Source organism: Strix aluco, chromosome 2 (genome assembly GCF_031877795.1).
Source record: "Strix aluco isolate bStrAlu1 chromosome 2, bStrAlu1.hap1, whole genome shotgun sequence".
NCBI lineage: Eukaryota > Metazoa > Chordata > Aves > Strigiformes > Strigidae > Strix > Strix aluco.
In genome coordinates this window covers 201,374-217,876 of record NC_133932.1, presented here as the reverse complement: position 1 = coordinate 217,876, position 16,503 = coordinate 201,374, and the positions used below count along the sequence as shown (strand labels likewise).

The 16,503-nt window shown below is 56.8% G+C and overlaps 1 long non-coding RNA gene across 4 annotated transcripts; it reads left to right on the top strand.

The window, feature by feature from the left end:
* The first annotated feature begins 9,060 nt into the window (after nucleotides 1-9,060).
* Nucleotides 9,061-12,223, top strand: LOC141920082 (uncharacterized). 4 transcript variants are annotated; one of them, XR_012622205.1, is made up of 3 exons: nucleotides 9,061-9,242; nucleotides 10,473-10,620; nucleotides 11,988-12,223. It is a non-coding gene; the product is annotated as an uncharacterized LOC141920082 (long non-coding RNA). The 4 variants fall into 4 exon arrangements; XR_012622204.1 differs by having other exon boundaries at nucleotides 10,441-10,620; XR_012622203.1 differs by having other exon boundaries at nucleotides 9,411-10,620.
* Nucleotides 12,224-16,503: the final 4,280 nt, after the last annotated feature.

The window sequence follows — 16,503 nt, the reverse complement described above, 5'->3', positions numbered from 1 at the left end:
CATCCCCCCCCCCACCCCTCGGCATCGCCCGTGGGGACTGCGGAGGGGGTCAGAGAGCAGACGGGGTGAGCGGTGCTGTGGCCAGAGATGGAGGCAACGTTTTGCCTTCCTGGGGCTTGAGAACAGACGCGTGGGCCTGATTGTGGGGCTCAGAAACAGCCGGAGTTGTGTGGCTTTGGGCTCAGAAACAGAGGTCAAGTCGTGCATTTTGGGGACTTGAGAAGAGGCTCAGCAGGCAGGTTTTTGGGCTCAGAAAGAGGCACTAAGGCAGCTGGTTTGGGGGCCAAAAGCAGAATGCAGTTTGGCTGGTTTTGCAGGCAGGTGAGAGGCGGAGGGTGTGGGAGGGCCCTGGGGGCTGTGGGGGAGAGGAGGGGGTGGGGGTCGGGGTCGCATGGGACCCCGAAGCTCGGGAGGCCAGCGTGCACCAGCCCAAACTCCACGTCTGAGGTGGTCTCTGGGGGGAAACGCGCTTTTCAGACCCTACGTGCCCTCTTCGAGCTCAGCAATTCTTTGTACGCTGCTTAGAATAATGATGACCTGATTAATAATACAAAGTAATGAATGCTTGGAGAATGTACAAGGCGGATGTTCACTCCTAATACTCAAGCTCTGACCGTGGTTGATTTACAGCCTTGTCAAAGACCAGGCTGTTGCCGGTAGCTGGAGCCTGTGAGGAGAAAGAGCTGAAATCAAGCGGAGTTCCAGTGCAGAGCTGAAGTATCACTGAGCCAGACCTGTAGCCAGCAGGAGCTGGAGGGAGACGGGGTGTCCGCTGTCTGGAGCCGGCATTAGCCAGAGCCACGATTCTCTGCGGCTCTGAGGAGCAGGAGCTGCGCTCAGACGGGGTGTCGACTGGCTGCAGCACCCCTTGGCTCGACGGCGGAGGCTCCTCAAAGAGCACAGGATTTGAGGCGAGTTGGTGAGAGAGAGGAGCAGCTGGGCAGGAGCCACAGAGCGAGGGATGGCTTCTGAGTACGACGGATGCTTTATCTCTCTGGTTTTCTGGCTTCCATGGGAGATGCTGGCTGCAACACCTGCTCTTTGGGGGCAGCACGGCACTTCCCGGGAGGGTGCTGTTGCAGTAGTCAGTGCTGGCTGGCGTGTCAGTGACTGGCGGCGCTCTGTCTTGCAGGTGATGGAGAAGAACCTGGTGAATGTGGGAGCATCCCAGTGAGATGATGTGCTCCTGGTGAGGATGGATTCTGGACCGTGCTCTCTGAAAGGTAAGTCAAGGGGCAAAAGCCGTGCGTCGGGTGGGGCCGGCAGAGGCTCTACCATCAGGGCTGTGGAGAGGGCTATTTAGGCTTCCTTAAGTCTGGGGGAAGAGAGCAGGATCTGTCCCACAGGACGTGCATGTTCTGGCCTGTGTCTGTGTCCTCGTGTCACTTGCGGTGTCTGTGTTCTATGCGGTGCCTTCCCCACGTCTCTGTGGTGCCCCGTGGGCTCTCTGCACGGCGCATGCACCTTGGCAGGTGTCCATAGGGTCTCGGATGCCTTGCTGCTTTGGAAAAGAGCCCGTGGAGCACTCCCCGTCTCATGAGTGGAGCTTACAGCATGTTTTGCATCACAGATGTTTGTGGAGGGTTGCCTTTGCGGTGGAGATCTGGGCCAGAATGACAGCTCTGCTCTTCAGAGTTCTGTTTCCATAGAGGTCCCTCCCCTACAGCACTTTCACCCCCGTGTCCTTGTGGGCCTCGGCCTTAAAGCCCGGCTCCTCCCATGTCGGTAGTTCTGGTTGTGTATTGCACTGCAGCACTCGCTGTCGGATTTGACCGCGCCTTGCTTTGCAGGGCTTTGTGTTCTGCAGGTGACACAGGGCCATCTGGATCCCCACAGCAAATCCTCGAGCGAGGTTTGCCGGAGCGTACAAACGCAAGCGAAGGAGGAGCGGGAGCGGGGCCCGTTGCGAAACATCTTCCTTGGCTCCCGGTTAGGAAGGCTGACACCGTGGGGTGTGTGGAGCAGTGACGCTGTCCAGGCGCACGGTGAGGCAGTTCCAGAGGTGGGTTTAGAACGGGGGTGATCTGCCACTGTGGCAGGTGGGCAGTGAAAGGGATGTTTGGGTGAGGGGTGGATCAAGTGGCTGTTGAATGAGCATCAGTTCCTGAATGTGTCTAACCTTGTGTGTGTGAATTTTTTTTCATTTCAGGTTGTGTTTAATGTTGAGATAGTAAATGTTTTTTTAAAATTCTATTTAAAAAAAAGCCCAGCTGGGGGTTCGTATCTCTCTTACTCAGACAGAACCCTTCCTCAGGCTTTCTCTGTGCCCCAGAGCTCTCTCTCAGTCTTCACTGTTGTCTTGGATGTCTCCATTCAGTCGCTCATCCCCTGAGGACATCTGCACATTGCTGGAACGCCTTGACTTTTGCACCGTGTCCAAGAGCTGCCTTCTGTCTCTCTTTCAGTCTCAGCACCCTGCTCCTGCTGTCATCATCACACCTACTGAGGCCAACCTCGTGCCCCGCAGCCCTCTTTTGACACCGTGGCGCACTCTGCACCCTTCTTCCTCTCTGACACCCTTTCCTGATGCCACCTTTCATCTCCAGAACGCTCATGTTGTCCTCTGTGCTAGCTAGGATACCTACCTGGTCCCCTGAGGACACCTGCAGTTTCTTCAAATCCCCTCTGGACTTCTTCGTCATGTCCTCGAGCATTCTTTTGGCTGTCCTCCATTGCTACTGTCACGATGCCTCCCGAGGTCTTGGATGATCCCTGCAGCACACTTTTAGCCCTGTAAGTTTCCTCTGGACTTGTTTTGTCACAATAGCACCTCTCCTAAGATCTCTGTTCTGAAAAAAGAGCATTCTTTTTCTTCTTTATGCCACCTAGGATGCCTCCTGAGACCTTCTCTGTGTACCACAGCCCTGTTTTAGCTCTGTAGTGGACTTGGACTCTCTCTCATGCCCTCAGAAACCCATCCTCAGGTGTGTTTGTACCTCAGAGCACTCTTAATCATCCTCTGTGCCATCTAGGGTGTTGGCATTTGGTCCCAGCCTCCTGACAACATCTGTACTGTTCAAATCCCCTCCAGACTTCCTCCTCATGTCCCTGAGCCTTCTTTGGTGCCTTTGGCCCAATCAGGACCCCTCTAAGGGTGTCATGATGCCTATTGATGCCTTCAAGGTTGCCCCTAGCAGACTTCTAGCTTTGTAGCAGACCTCGCAGCCATCTCATTCCCTCAGAGGGCTTCCCGAGTGTTCCTGCTATCTGTGACCCAGCCCAGTCAGTCTGTCCTCTCTTCCCTCTAGCCGTGCCTCTGTTCGTTCCCTGGCCCTCTGATGACGTGTTTCCTTGGTTCAGATCCCCTCGGGATTTAATCGTCATGTCCCCAATCCTTTTTCTGTCTCTCGGGGTCCCTCGGGACAGTTCTCCTCCCAGTCATGATGCCTCCCAAGACCTTCCTTGTGGTCCGGTTCTGTCCTGTAGCACTGTAGGTGGGGCCATCTTTGAGCCGCAAACGAACTCATTTGTTCCTCTGTGCTAGCCAGGATTCCCGTGTTTCGTTCCCAGCCACCCAAGACCATCTGTACTCTGCTCAGGTGATCACCCGACTTCCTCCTGGTTGTCCCTCACCTTCGTTTATCCATCAGCCCTGCCCCCACGATCCCTCTCCTCACAGTCTCAGTGCCTGCTGAGACCTCCCTCGATCTCCACAGCACCTTGAGGCACTCGATCTCCTTTTCTCTCTCTCTCTTGTTCTGTCAGAACCTCCCTCCTTTCTTTGCTGTGCAGCGCTCCTTTTTCTTTCTCTCTGCCATCGAGGGTGTCTCCGTTTGGTTGTTCTCTCAGTCATCTGTAGTTTGCCCAGATGCCCTCCTGAGACTCCAGGGCCCTCGCTGTGTCTGCAAGGCTTCTTTTCTTATCCTGCCCCCTCCTAACTCCTCTGCTCTCTATAACAATGTCTTCTGAGTCCTCTTGTGTACTCCACCGCACTCTTGTGGCACTTCAGCTCCCTTTGGATTTTGTTTTTTGGTGCTCTTCAGAGCACTCTTCTCTTACATTCTGGCATGTCAGTCTGCACACGTATCTGGGTTGGAACTGCCCTGCCTGGGGGCACAGCGATGTCGGTCAGGGGAAGAATAGCACTAAGAGTCTGTAGTTAATGTTGATTTGCCTGGACTGTTTAGGTACAGCCCGTACAGCCCCCTCAGAGCAAGCAGCCCTCAGCAGCAGGCAAGGATGTCACGGGGATGACCGGAGCTGTCTGGGAGAGGCTGCGGGAGTGGTAGTTGAACAGATGGAATCTCAAAGGTGTTAAGGCTCGTGTGTGTAGGGCTTAATGCTGTTTTGTTTTTATGTTTTTTTTTTAATGGCAGGCTGTAATGAGACCCTAGACGGTGTTCCTACATGGAGTCAAGAACTCTGGAATTGTTAAGCTGTCACTCAGCATCCAGGTGACTTGTTTAAAAATTTTTTTCAGATCCAGAGGGACAATATATGCACCAAGGAGTGACAGAGGCAGCGAGCAGGGCACTGTAAGAAGGTGGGTCAGCGTGTGATGTAGGAGGAGAAGATGTGACTGGTTGCTACATGACTAGCTTATCGGTTTGTTTTTTTTTTTTTATTTTGAAGGTGCAAAGCAATGAGCAAAGCAGGATATCAGCACCGGAGGTGTCTCGGGCAAGGTGAGACGAGTGGGCTGAAGTAGCAGTTATTTTTCAGGTGTCGTACTGTTGGTGAAGCTAGAAGCATCTCCTGTTGTCTGTGTCTTACAGGTGGTACCCAGGCCTCGACGTGGTGACTGGTAAATGTCAGAGGCAGGGTGGGTGAGCAGCCAAGGTAACGGGGCAGGAGATGGCAGTCGGTGTGGGCAGGCTGCAGGTTCAGCTTGTGCCTCTCACTTTGGTTTTTGCAGGTGCCACATGTAGGCTGGGAGGGGCGAAGCCGCGTGCCGCTGAGCAGTCCAGGACAGCGAGGCAGTTGTTGGCTGGGTCAGGGTTTTCGTGCAGAGAATCATGTGGCAGCTCGATGAAGCATTTCTCTTTGGTTTTGCAGGTGCCGGGCAGGCTGCCTTTGGAATCGGATGAGCGTTTGAGGTGAGCTGGGTAGTAGAGAGGAGGAGCACGGGGCTGGTGATTTCTCGCAAGCACAGTGGTAGCTCTCTGTCTTTTGGTATCATAGGTGCCACGGGCCACGCTGGCCGCAGCGTCCGACACTGGACTCTGCGCAGAGCAGCTGAGCGGAAAGCCCCGTGGCTGTTGAGGTGGAGGGTGTTGTGACAGAGGTGTGTCAGCTGACGTGATGGTGACTGCTGGCACTGGGATTTTTTTGCAGATGATGAAGAGGAACCTGGCAGCTGCAGGAATATCCTGGTTAGCTGATGTGGTTTTTGTTGAGGATGGATTCAGACCCCTGGCCCTCTGACAGCTGAGTTGAGGGATCAGGGACCGCTGCCCTACGGTGTCTGATCTTGACTTCAGTTAGAAAGAGACTTTACAAAATGGAAACCTTTCTCAAGGAAGTTTCATTTTATGAACTCTCCATCAGAGTGGATCTTCAGAGATGATGTATTTGGCAGTAGTACTCTTGGGCGGTGCAGCTGGCCAGACGTCCCTGCTAATTATGGAACACACCAAACCCCCCCCTTGTCAAGTTGTAGGTGTGTATTTTGGAGATAGACAGTCTAATGGTATCAGCTCACAGCTGGGCGAGTTCAGGGAATGCAAAAGGAAAATCAAATACTTACACATCTAATAAAAACGCTTCTATAAGCATATGCCCACCTTGACACTAAAGAGTGAAGGACTGAGCTTTATTCTTTGTTTTACTCTTTTAAAGTTTTACACTTCACTTCTGATTTTATTGACCCAGCAAGCAGGATGTGCAGCAGCAGCGCAAGGGCCCCGGCGGTCGCGGCAGATCCGTCAGCTGTAGGTTGTGATGACGGTACGACCTCGTCCTGCAGCCTCGCAGGGTTCCCTCCCTGCAGCCCTGCTGTACGGACGGGATGAGACATTCCGACACCAGCAAGAGCGTTTGCTTTTATGGGCAGGATGTGCTCGGGATCGTATCGATCGGCCTTGCTGGTGATTTGAGGAGTTGGAATCGCTCCGGCCTTGCCAGGGTGTGTTGTATGTGGAGCTGACCTCTTCCCACAGCATCCTCCCCGAGCTCCACTGATACCCTGTCCCTTATTCTGATGGAACTTTCTTCTGTGTTATTTTTTCAAGATGCCGGAAGAGGATTTGGGGTTTTTGTTTTTCAGGTGTGTTGTAAGCGTCTCCTGATGCTCAGTGGGTCCCCCCGGGCCAGGTTTGCCTGGTGGCCGTTAACCCCCTGACAGCGGGGCCAGCCCTGTGTCACTGCCACGGCACAAAAATACCCCAAGCGCCCTGATTCTGGGTCTGCAATGGAAGGAAAAAAACCCAGTTTTTTTGGGAAAAAAACCTTCAATTTGGGGCTACTGGGAAAGCCAAACCTGCCTGGATTGGTGCAGCTGGAGAGTAGAAAACCCATTTTCATGCACAAAACCAAAAATCACCAATTTTGATGTGGAGAAGTGCTGAAAAAACCGAAGTGGAGTATTTCAGAAAAGCACAAAAACCCCCAGTTTTTGTGTTACAGAAATAAACCCACACCCAATTTGGGGAAAATCTGGGGTGAGACGCTGGCTGTTGGAGGGGCATTGCTGGGTGTTCTCTGGTGAGCATTATCCGGTACGGGTCAGTTTTCCAGAGTGGATCATCTGTTGGGGTTGTCCCAGGTGAGTGGTTAAAAATCGCTTATTGCAGCCCGGCGATCGCGCATGCCCGCTGGCGCGGCCGCATTCCTGCTCGCTGCTGCCACCGTGTGGCCAAAAGCGGGCATTGCAGCCCGGAATTATCTTCGTGTGCCCCCCCCGCCCAGCGCATGCGCGGCTCCTGGCCCCGCCCCTGATGGCTCCGCCCTCCGCAGCGTGCATGTGCAGCTCCTGGCTCTGCCCTACTGCCCAGCGCGCATGCGCGGCTCCTGGCTCCGCCCTCCCGCCCGCGCTGGCTCCGCCGCCGCCTCCCGCTGGCTCCGCCCCCGACCAGCGCGCATGCACGACTCCCGGCTCTGCCCACCCGCCCAGCGCGCATGCGCGGCTCCTGGCTCCGCCCCCCCCCCGATAGCTCCGCCCGCGCTGGCTCCGCCCCCCGCCCAGCACGCACGCGAGGCTCCTGGCTCCGCCCCCGCCCCACTGGCTTTGCCCCCGACCAGCGCGCATGTGTGACTCCCTGCTCTGCCCCTCCCCCTCTCCGCACAGCGCACATGCGCGGCTCCTTGCTCCGCCCCCCGCCCACGGTGGCTCCGCCCTCGACCAGCATGCATGCGCGACTCCCGGCTCCGCCCACCCGCCCAGCGCGCATGCGCGGCTCCTGGCCATGCCCCTGCCCCGCTGGCTCCACCCTCCCACCCAGCGCGCATGCGCGGCTTCTGGCTCCGCCCCCGATAGCTCCGCCCGCGCTGGCTCCGCCCCCCACCCAGCGCGCACGCGAGGCTCCTGGCTCCGCCCGTGCCCCCACTGGCTCCGCCCCCGACCAGCGCGCATGCGTGACTCCCGGCTTTGCCCCCCCCCCGGCCAGCACGCATGCGCGCCTCTTGGCTCCGCCCCCCTCCCGCGCTGACTCCTCCCCACCTCCAGTGTGCATGCGTGGCTCTTGGCCCCACCCCCCACCTGCGCTGGGTCCGCCCCCCTGCCCAGCGCGCATGTGCAGCTCCTGGCTCCGCCCTCCCACCCGTGCTGGCTCTGCCCCTGCCCAGCGCGCATGCGCGGCTCATGGCTCCGCCCCCGCCTCCCGCTGGCTCCGCCCCCGCCCAGCCCGCATGCGGGGCTCCTGGCTCCTCCCTCGCCACCCCCGCTGGCTCCACCCCCCCACCCAGCACGCATGCGCGTCTCCTGGTTCCGCCCTCGATGGCTCCGCCCACCCGCAGCATGCTTGTGCGGCTCCTGGCTCCGCCCCCGACCAGCGCGCATGCGCGGCTACTGGCTCCGCCCTCCCACCCAGGGCGCATGCGCGGCTCCTGGCCACGCCCCTTCCCCGCTGGCTCCACCCCCCCACCCAGCGCGCATGTGCGGCTTCTGGCTCTGCCCCCGATGGCTCCGCCTGCGCTGGCTCCGCCCCTCGCCCAGCGCGCACGCGAGGCTCCGGGCTCCGCCCCCGTCCCCACTGGCTCCACCCCCCCGCTCAGCACGCATGCACAGCTCCTGGCTCCGCCCCCGCCCCCGCTGGCTCCGCCCACCCACCCAGCGCGCATGTGCGTCTTCTGGCTCCTCCCCCCGCCTGCGCTGGCTCCGCCCCCCCACCCAGCACGCATGCGCGGCTCCTGGCTCCGCCCCCCCCGCCCGCGGTGGCTCCACCCCCGCCCAGTGCACATGCGCGGCTCCTGGCTCCGCCCCCACCCGCGCTGACTCTGTGCCACCTCCAGTGCGCATGTGTGGCTGCTGGCTCCGCCCCCGACCAGTGCGCATGCGTGACTCCCGGGTCTGCCCCCCCCCCGCCCAGCGCGCATGCGCGGCTCCTGGCTCCGCCCCCCGCCCGCGCTGGCTCCGCTCCCGCCCACGGTGGCTCCGCCCCTCACCCAGTGCGCATGCGTGACTCCCGGATCGGCCCCCCCGCCCAGCACTGGCTCCTGGCTCCGCCCCCGCCCAGCGCGCATGCGCGGCTCCTGGCTCCGCCCCCCCGCCCGCGCTGACTCCGCCCCACCTCCAGTGCGCATGCGTGGCTCCTGGCGCGCGTGCGCGCGCTCTCTCTCTCATTCCCCCCCCCTCCCCGCCCCCCCCTCCTCGCAGCTGCGCATGCGTCTCCGGGACTGGAGGACTGGCAGCTCATAGAGGGCGGATTCGGAGGACTGAGGGGTACTTTAGGCGTTTAATAACGGTCTTGGTTGTTATAGTTACCGCGGGCAGCGGCTCCTCCTTGTCCGGGGCGGTGCTGGAGAAGGAGCCGGTGCGAGCCGAGGGAGCAGCAGAGAGAAGGGGAGCGGGGCCGCGCGGGCGGTCGCCTGGCGGCTGCCGGGGAAAGCCGCGACGGGGGGGGCCGCGCGGTGCGGCGGGACCGGGGTCAGAAGCCGCTCCGCGCCGGGTCGGGCGGCGTCGGCGCTGCCCAGAGCCGCGCTGTGGCGCGCGGGGCTGCGTTCGGCCGGGCTTGTAAGAGCTGAGAGACACCCGCGTATTCTTTTAGGGGAAGGACTGGAGCTGCAGAAGAAGAAGGGAGGAGAGAAGGAGAAAGAAGGGTGTGAAGTGGTAAATTTCCCTGGCAGCGCTGAGAGCGAGAGCTGTGGTGAGTCCTGAGACCACGGGGTCCTCTTGCCCCTCGAGTGCATGTGGGCCCTCCCCTGTTGCTTTCTCTATCCCACACTGATGTGATTTTTTTTTTTTTGCTTCCCTTTACCTCTGCTCTTCTCTCTTCTGTCCTGCTCCCTCTCCCTCTTTCACTCTCTTCTTCTAGCTCTGCCTTTTTCTTTTTGTCCTGCTTCCTATCCTTCTTTTTTTTTAATTCTCTGTCTCGCTCCTGTAACCTAGTGCTGGTTTTTTCCTTTTCCCGTTCTTCATCCTGATTGGCATCGATCCCTTTTCTCTCACAACTTCTCTGGCCTGTTCCCACTCATTCTTTTTCTCTCTGTGCCTGCATGTGCCGCCATGTGTCCCTGACTGCCTATTGCCCTCCCCCCTTCTCCACCTCTATCTCTTTGTCTTGCTCACTGACGCCCACCCCCCTAATTCTGTATCTCCCTGTCCTCCACCCTCTTCACCTTGCCCTCTCTCGGACCCTTTGTGCTGCTCCCTGCCTCGGCTATTGATTACTTCATGTGTCCCTGTCTTCTCTCATGCTCCACCTCTCTGTCATTGTCTCTGTTGCTCTTGTTGATTCCAGGCCAGCATCCTGCTCTGCGTCCCTCTCCTTTCCGCAGTAGTCTCCTGCTCTCTGGCTCCCTGTCCCTCACCTCTCTTCTAGATGCCTCTGTCCTGCCTCCTCTGTTTTCTGATCCCTCTGGCCTGCTACCCATCACTGGCTTGGCGTTCTTTCTCCACCTCTCTGCCTTGGTCCTGTCTCTCTCCTCCTCTCTCAGTGGCTATTGTTTCTTTCTCCATCACTGCCTCACTGCCTGTCCCTTTTCTCTTCTTCTCTCTGTCCTCCATCCTCTCCTGAACATTTTGCCTGTAGAGCTCCATACCACTGCCCGTCCCATTGTTTCTTGCTATATCCCCCTGCCCAGCTCAGTGTCCCGTTATTTCTTGTGTTGTGCTCCCTGGCTTTTTTCAAATCCTGCAGCCCAGCCATGGTTTTAATCTCTCCCTCTACTTGTCCTGATCTGTGCAGGTTTTTCTCTCTCTTATTTCCTCAACCACTCCAGCTTGTTCTGTACCTTTGGTATCGCTCTCGCTCCTCTTCTCAGTCCATTTCTCTCTCGATCCATCTGCTCTGCTCCTCGCTTATCAGTTGCTCTCTCTTTCCTCTGTCCTACTCCTGCACGTAGTGTGTGATTGAGTGAGGTTCCATGTCTAGCAGGCCTCATCTCGTAAGAGCTGTGAGACTCCTACATATTCTCTGAAGTGGAGGACAGCCCGGCAACTGGAGCTACAGAAGAGGAAGGGAGAAGACAAAGAGAAGGAAGAGTCTGACCTGTCAAATTCTCCCAGCAGCACTGAGAGCTGCGGTAAGTCCCGAGTGCTCAGGGCCCTCTCATCCCTCTTGTGTGTCCTGGTCCCTCCCTGTCTGTCTTCTAGACTCCTCTCTTTCTGATGCTGCTCAGATTTTTTTGCTCACCTGTATCTTCCTTCTCCATCTTGCTTGGAGCAGCTCCCTGTCCCCATCTTGTAGGTCATCCCTCTCTCTGCCCTGTACCCTGCCACTATTGTTGCCTTTCTCCATCCCTTTCTGTCCAGGTCTCTGTCCCTATTGATTAATTCCTCCCTCTTCTTCCTGCACCTGCTGCTATTCCCTGCGATCTCCATCTCTCTCTGTCCGACTCCCTGTCCCCAGTTTTTCATTCCTACCTCCCCCCCTCATAGCCTGTCTGGCCTTTTTCCTCGGTGTCTTTCTCTCTGGCTGACTCCCTTCTGCTATTTTTTATTTCCTCCCTATCCATCTTGTTGCCCATCGCTCTTTTGTCTTCTCTCTCATGTCTCTCTGTCTGTCTTCCAGTTACTGTTCTTTAATTCCTCCCTCTTCCCTGTAGCTTGCTGCTATTTTTTTTCCCATTGTCCCTCATGCTCTGTCTGGTGCCCTGTCCCTATTTATCAATTCCTCCCTCTCTGCCTTGCGGTCTGTCTCTTTTCCCCATTTAATTTTTGCCCCTCTCTCTGTCTGTATCCTTGGCCCTGGTTTTTGGATTCCTTCCTCTGTGCCCCATACCCCGTGTGGTCTTTTCTCTTTTGTGGTCTGTTTCTGGCTGGCGCTCTTACTATTCAGTAATTCCTCTCTTGACGCCTTGTAGTCTGTTGCTTTTGTCCTTTCTCCATCTCACTGTCTCTGTTTCCCCTGTTTTAGAATTCCCCCCCTTTTCTTTCTGTATGCATTGGTGTTAGTTTTTGTCTCCAGGTCTCTTTTTCACTGTCTCTCTGTCCCTGTTTCCTAATTCTTCCTTCTCTGCCCTGTAACATGTAGCTCTGTGGTTTGATTTGTGTTCCTCCCCTGCCCTTTCCCTCCATCGTTTGCTGTCCTGACTCCCCATCTCTGTTGCTTTTTCCTCCCTCTGTGCCCTGTTCTTTGTAGCTTTTTTGTCTTTCACCATCTCTCTTGGTCTTGCTCCCTGCCCCTATTCTTTTTCCCTCCGTGTCTGTTGTACTGCCCATCCCAGGTTTTTTCTGCATCTCTGTCCTGCTCCTCATCCTTCTTTGTTGGTCTCTGTCCTGCTCCTTCTTCCTCTTTCTGTTGCCTCTTTTCTTCTCTCCCTGTTGCTTCTTTCTCCATATCCGTGTTGGGCTCCCTGTCCCCATCTTCTCACCGCCCCGTTCCTTGCCTCTTGTTTTCTCGCTACCCCCATACTGGCCAGCCGGCTGCCCCTTTTCTCCTGTCTTCTAGTGTCCTGCACCCTGCTCCTCATTTTTGGCAGTCTCCAGCTCTGCCCAGCAGCCCATTGCTCCAGGAGCCGACTGACTGACTGACTGTTCCCTGCTGGCCTGAGGAGTGTGGCTCTGGGAACAAGCGCCTGGGTGTGCCAGTGGCAGGGGGAGCATTAGGGGCCCTGAGACCGGGAGCAGACTCCCTTCTGGGACTTGTTATGTGTGTGTCTGAATAAACACTTGCTGTCTGCTGGCTGCCTTTTGTGCTTTCTTTTCCCAGGGGTAGGGGTGATGATGCCCTGTGGGGGTGGGGGGATGGCGTCCAGCTGTGGGCTGGAGCTGGAGGGGCCACAGGTGTGGGCAATGAGGCTGATGGCAGTGGCCCCTCCCTGTAAAGGGGTTGTCCAGGTGGAGGGGTGGGTGCTGCTGTTGAAAGCAGGGACGCCCTTGGAGGGGTCAGTGTAAACCAAGGGAGGACCAGAGCAGTGGTTGAGCATTTCTGGGCTGTGGCTGCACCGAGGGAGAAGGTGAGTGGAACTGTGCAATCAGCTGGGAGCTCCTGGGGAAGGAGCTTGTGGGGAGGATGGTGGTGTCTGCAGGGTGACAATGGGGTAGCACAGAGAAGCAAGGGGACACTGCTCCGTGTTGCAGCCGGGGACACTGTGGGGCAGGCTGTCCAGGGCTGCGCCTGGTGGGGTTTCTGGGTGCGTTGGCAGGGGTTGGGAGGGGTGAACAATGGTGTCCCTGCAGCATCAGAAAGTAGAGAAAGCTGCCTCTCACAACACAGCAGGAGCTGTAGTCCTGGTGTATGGGGTTTCTGGTCAGCCACGTTGGTTCCCTGGGGTGTGCTGGGACGTGTGGTCTTCCAGCACTTGGCTTGCAGGCGGCCATGCCGTGTTTGCCAGCGCGTGCCAGGAGCTGTGGGTTTTGCAGACTTGGCTGCCAGGCAGCTGCATTGCTCACGGGCGCACGTAGCACAGCATAGTCCTTGCTACCACTACGGCCCCTGTAACGCAGCACGAGGGAGAGTTTTGTTACTGCTTTCATGTGGTTTCCTGCGGGCTTCCGTCTGCTCCCCAAAAAGCGTTGTGCCTGTACCTCGAGAGCGCGTGCGCAGTGGTGCACTGCCCGGCATCCAACGAGCAGTGCTGCTGCCGGAGATTGGTGCGGGAGATAAATGCATGCAGCTGATCACACAGTGATTAAGCAATGCCTACTTTAATATGGTGGACAAGGCTTTTATCATGCAGGTGAGAATCACAAGATACAATCACACAGTACAGTTCTTTCTGATTGGACAGTTAGCTTTGCACATGCTCCTTAGGCTCTCTTCTGATGGGATGAGAACTGCCACATCGACATTGTACAAACTTCTTCTCTGCCCAGGCCAACACCCTGAAGCTGTTTACCTTCCTGGGTTCTTCCTCATTCTTCCAGGGTCAGTCCCTCGTCACATCCTTGGTCATATGCAGGATTGCTCACATGCCTATTTCCTAGCAGGAAATCCTTTAGAATCCCCACGTGCTGCCGCTCGGCCGCTGCTCGTGTGGGGTGTGGCGCTCGCCTGTGCTCACTGCTGCTGTCTGGCAAACGCAACATGGTCCTGCAGGTGGATGACGCAGAGGTACCCCCATGCCCCACACTGCCACCCACCAGTAACATCAACATGATGCTCCAATGCCTGTGGGGTGGTGCGGCCACGCTCGTTGCTGCCTCCTGGTACGGAAATGCTGCCGCCACCCCACGTGCACGCTGTCGGTGGGCGCTCGGCGTGCAAAGTGCAGGACTGCAGTGCCAGCACTGCACGGGTGCGCAGCACTGCCAGAGCCGGCTTTCCTGCTGCTGCAGTATGATGGCTTGCTGGGCGTGATTCCTGGTGGTGGGTGAGGGCCAAAGCCACTGGTGAGGCCAGCAAGCCTCTTTGGCAGGTGTGGGGGCACCTCCTGCCTACTGGCCACATGGCAGTGGTGGGACAGGAAGCTTCACACCGCCTGCTGTGTCATGCCTCCACTCTGCTGGAGGTGATCTGGGCCAGCGGAGCCCCAGAGAGTGACCTGAGAGCTGGTAGAAAGGAAGAGGGGAAGAAGATGGGTGTCCCCGCCAGGGGTTGGTGCTGGGTGCCTCCCCAGCTTGCCAGAGCTCCCCTTGAGCTGGTACTGGCCTCATCCGCACCGTGCAGCTGGCCCCAGCTCTCACACCTCCCTTGAAGCCTGTCCCATAGCCCCAGGTCACCCCCAAGCCCTGTGGGGATGGCAGCAAGCTGGCCCTTGGTGCATCTGCAGAAGCCCCTGTGGAAGGAGGGTCCGGCCAGGGGTGATCTATGGTAATAATGGTAGTCGCTTCATCTTTCCTTCTCCCAGAGGCCGCACTGAGGCTGTGCTTGCCTGTTCCTTCCCTGGGGATGCTGCTGACTGGACCCACCTCAGAACTGTGTGGGGTGTCTCTGCCTGGCCTTGTGCTCCTCTCAGCATAGAGGTGAAAAGGGACAGGCCCCTGGGACGTTTTCTGGATATGGACAGGAGCTGCCACGGCTGAAGCTGGAGAGGCTGGAGAAAGGGAAGAAAGAAGAAAATCAAGGCCATCTGGGCAGCACCTGCCTCCCACTGCAGGAAGAGAGAACCTGCCTCTCTGAATGAGGAAGGAGCCCTCTTCATTGTCTACAGCAAGCCAGACCGCCAACGTGCACCGTAGGGTCTGTGTGCGTCACCCCAAGCGCGGTACGGCCGCGTAGTGCGTGAGCGAGTGAGGCTGCATGAACAGGAAGCCGTGTCTCATAAGAACTGAGAGACACCCGCGTATTCTTTTAGGGGGAGAACAGCCAAGCGACTGGAGCTACAAAAGAGGAAGGGAGGAGAGTATGAGAAAGAAGGCTTTGAACTGGCAAATTTTCCTGGCAGCACTGAGAGCGACGGCTGGGGTGAGTTGCAGACCCTCAGGGCCCTGTCGCCCCTCTTGTGTGTTTTGGGCTCTCCCCTGGCCCCCTCTCTATCCCACGCTGCTGTGATGTTTTTGCTTCCCTTTATCTCTGCTCTCCTTCTTCTCTCCTGCTCCCACTCCCTCTTGTGTCTTCTTCTAGCTCTCCCTTTTTCTCTAGATGCCTTTGTTCCTCTCCCTCTCCTTCCTTTTTTTTTCCATCCTCCATCTCTCTCCTGTAGCCAAGTGCTGGTTTTTTCCTTTTCCAGTTCTTGGTCCTGATCAGCATTGGTCTCTTTTTGCCCACAACTTCTCTGGCCTGTTCCCTGGCTTTCTTTCCCTCTCCGTGCGTGTCTGTGCTGCTCCGTGTCCCTGCCTTCCTATCTCCTTCCCTCCCTGCCTCTATCTGGTAATATCACTCGTGTCCCCCCCCCACTCCTGTATCTCCCTGTCCCCATCCTCCACCTTGTTCACCTCGCCCTCCCTCGGACCCTTTGTGCTGCTCCCTGTCTCGACTATTGCTCGCTTCATCTGTCTTGTTCTCTGTTCCTGTCTTTTCTCACGCTCCACCTCTCTGTCATTCTCTCTGTTGCTCTTGTTGGTTCCAGACCACCATCCTGCTCTGTGTCGCTCTCCCTTCCGCAGTTGTCTCCTGCTCTCTGGCTCCCTGTCCCTCACCTGTCTTCTAGATCCCTCTGTGCTGCCTCCTCTCTTTCCTGATCCCTCTGGCCTGCTACCCATCACTGGTAGAGGTTAGAAAAAAGTGGAGGCCAACACAGGGTAGGAGACCGAAACGGGGTGCAAGGCCGGAGGGGCATTAGAGTAGGAAAAGGGCTGGGAAGCCAAAAAGGGGTGGGAGGACGTGGTGGAAGTAGAGATGGAGAAATCATTAGAAAGGGAAGGAGGAATTTTCCCCATATTTCTGCTGTTCACTTACTGTTTCTTTCCTATTCCCCCAACTTTTCCTAATTCTCATCATTTTCTCTGAATTTCCCCATATTTCCATGATTTTCCCTCACATTCCCCTGATTTCCTCCAACTTGTCTTATTTTCCCCAAATTTTCTCCATTTTTCCCCAGATTTCCTCTGCCTCCCTCCTATTTCCTCCAGTTGCCCCAAGTTTTCCTAATTTTGAGAGTTGTTCTGGGTTTTCCCCAAACTTCCCGGGTTTCTTCCCTCAGTTCCGCCCATATTCCCCTCATCTTCCCCCAACTTGTATTATTGTGCCCTAATTTTCTCCAAATATCATCTGTCTGCCTCCTGTTTCCTACAATTACCCCAAATGGTCATCATTTTGATATTTTCTCTGTGTTTTCCCCATATTTGTGTGGTTTCTCTCCTAACTTCCTCTCATATTCCCATGATTTTTCCCCAACTTGTCTTGTATTCCCCCAAAACTATCCCCCCCTGAAACAGTCCCCTACCTGGTCATCATCGTCAAAGTCCCCCTGCCTCGTCATCATCATCAAAGTCACCCTCCGCCTCGTCATCATCGTCCGTGTCGTTGTCGTCAAATGCAAAACAACATGGCACTCTGTTAGCAAAGAAGAAAGATATAAACCATCCCATATGAGGAAAGACACTGTCTCTTACGTCGCTGCCGCTTCCTTCAGAAGTGCTAA